The sequence below is a fragment of the Cannabis sativa genome, chromosome X (genome assembly GCF_029168945.1).
Source record: "Cannabis sativa cultivar Pink pepper isolate KNU-18-1 chromosome X, ASM2916894v1, whole genome shotgun sequence".
NCBI classification, from domain to species: domain Eukaryota; kingdom Viridiplantae; phylum Streptophyta; class Magnoliopsida; order Rosales; family Cannabaceae; genus Cannabis; species Cannabis sativa.
In genome coordinates this window covers 35123907-35126129 of record NC_083610.1, presented here as the reverse complement: position 1 = coordinate 35126129, position 2223 = coordinate 35123907, and the positions used below count along the sequence as shown (strand labels likewise).

At 40.2% G+C, this 2223-nt stretch overlaps 1 non-coding gene across 1 annotated transcript; it reads right to left on the bottom strand.

Annotated features, from left to right (window-relative positions):
• Positions 1-107, bottom strand: LOC115703357 (small nucleolar RNA R71). The gene has a single exon (XR_004009129.2). It is a non-coding gene; the product is annotated as a small nucleolar RNA R71 (small nucleolar RNA).
• Between the last annotated feature and the right edge of the window lie 2116 nt (positions 108-2223).

The following is a 2223-nucleotide window of genomic DNA, read 5'->3' as shown; positions in this document are numbered from 1 at the left end:
AAGTTGCGAGGTGAAATCAACAACTTCTGTCAGCAAGATAATGAATCTCTCCATGAGGCTTGGGAGAGGTTTAAAGATCTAATCAGAAAATGCCCTCATCATGGCATAGAGAAGTGGATGCTGGTTCACAATTTCTACAACGGGTTGGTTGGTAACACTAGAACTCTGATAGATGCAGCAGCTGGTGGAGCTTTTATGAGAAAGAGTGCTAATGAGGCTTACGATCTATTGGAGGAGATGGCTCTAAACAATCAGCAGTGGCCAACTGAAAGGAGTCAAACTAAGAAAGTAGCTGGTGTGCTAGAGGTTGATTCCATCACAAAGTTGACAGCTCAGGTTGAGGCCTTGACAAAGCTGATTGCAGGGCAAGCTAAACAAGCCCAAGTTATTTGTGAGATATGTGGAGGCAACCATCACTTTTCAGAGTGTCAGGCAGATGTGGATAATTTGCCAATGGATCAAGCAAAAGCCATTGGGAACTACTCCCAAAATAATAATTATGGGCACAACCAACAGGGGTTCTACCAGCAGAGAAATCAGCCCCAACAAAACCAACAACAAAGTCCTAGTGGAGGCTCCAATATCCAAGCTGATTTCTTGCTCCAATTCGTGATGGAAACTAGAGCCTCTATTAAAACTCTAGAAACTCAAATGGAACAATTGGCTACTCAAGTGGCAAAACAAGCTCAAGGAAATTCACCTAGCACTAGTGAGGCAAAAGGAAAAGAGCAATGTAAAGCAATTTCCTTGAGGAGTGGAAAGAATTATGATGGGCCTGATGTGGTACAACCATTGAATGAAGAAGTTTAAGATCAATCAGCACCAACTCCAACATCAATAGAAAAGAAGGCTACTGATAGTCCTGCACCACAACAACAGTCTCCACCAGTCAGTATCGATCATCATGTGAAGATACCTTATCCTCAGAGACTCCGAAAGACCAATCTAGACAAGCAGTTCTCAAAATTTCTAGAGGTCTTTAAAAGACTACATATCAACATTCCTTTTGCGGAGGCCTTGGCGCAAATGCCAACTTACCTGAAGTTCATGAGAGAAATTTTGGCCAAGAAAAGGAAGTTGGAAGAATTCGAGACAGTGGCACTCACTGAGGAGTGCAGTGCAATTGTGCAAAAGAAACTACCGCCCAAGCTTAAAGATCCGGGTAGTTTCAATATTCCATGCTCTATAGGGGGTTTGGTGGAAACTAAAGCTCTATGTGATCTGGGAGCAAGCATTAATCTAATGCCTTTGTCTGTCTTCAAAAGGCTAGGATTGGGAAAAGCAAAGCCCACAACAGTGACTTTACAACTAGCGGATCGTTCTCTGACTCATCCTCGTGGAATAATTGAAGATGTACTGGTGAAGGTTGGTAAGTTTATCTTCCCTGCTGATTTCCTAATTCTTGATATGGAGGAAGATTCAACTATTCCCATTATTTTGGGAAGACCATTCTTAGCCACGGGGCGAGCATTAATAGATGTTCAAAAGGGGGAGTTAAAGTTGCGAGTGCAAGATGAAGAGGTCAATTTTAATGTTTTTGCCCCAACTAAAATTCCTACATGTTGCAAGATTGAGGTGGTGAAGGGTTCTTTTGTTAAAACTGATAAGAAGAAAGCAAAGCCTAAAGAGCGACTTCGAACGATTCAGCGTCGTTGGAAAAGATTGATGTGTGGTAGTTCTGAAGGTGAGCTTACTCTTGTGCAAAACTCTGAAATCAACACTATTGGTGGTAATTTTTTTCATTTAGTACGAGGGCTCTTTTGGATGCAAAAGGTGGACTTGATCCCTTCTGATGGGGCTCAGGTAAGTTTCTCTCAACCACAATTTTATTTTAACACATTGGGGACAATGTGCATCTTTAGTTTGGGGGGAGAGATTTAAAATTTTTAGTTTTTTTTGTTCAGTTTTTTTTGTTTTTTTAGTTAGTCTTTGTTATTGTTAGTGTCATGTGTTGATATCTGAGCTGGAAGATTGATTGAACTACTGTTGTTTACTTGTACAATGGATTGGAATCTTAACGTGTGCTTGACTTGCAACTGTTTGAATTAAGGTGGATGTGTATTAGAAGGTTGTTCATGTAGATGTAAAACATTTATTTTTGACGCATATCACTTCTGTTCTATTTGGTTTGTGGAATGATTGACTGTACATGAAATAGAATTTGTTTGACATACTCTCTTGAAGCGAAATCCTTGATGATTTTTTTGTTTGGAAAGTGATTTA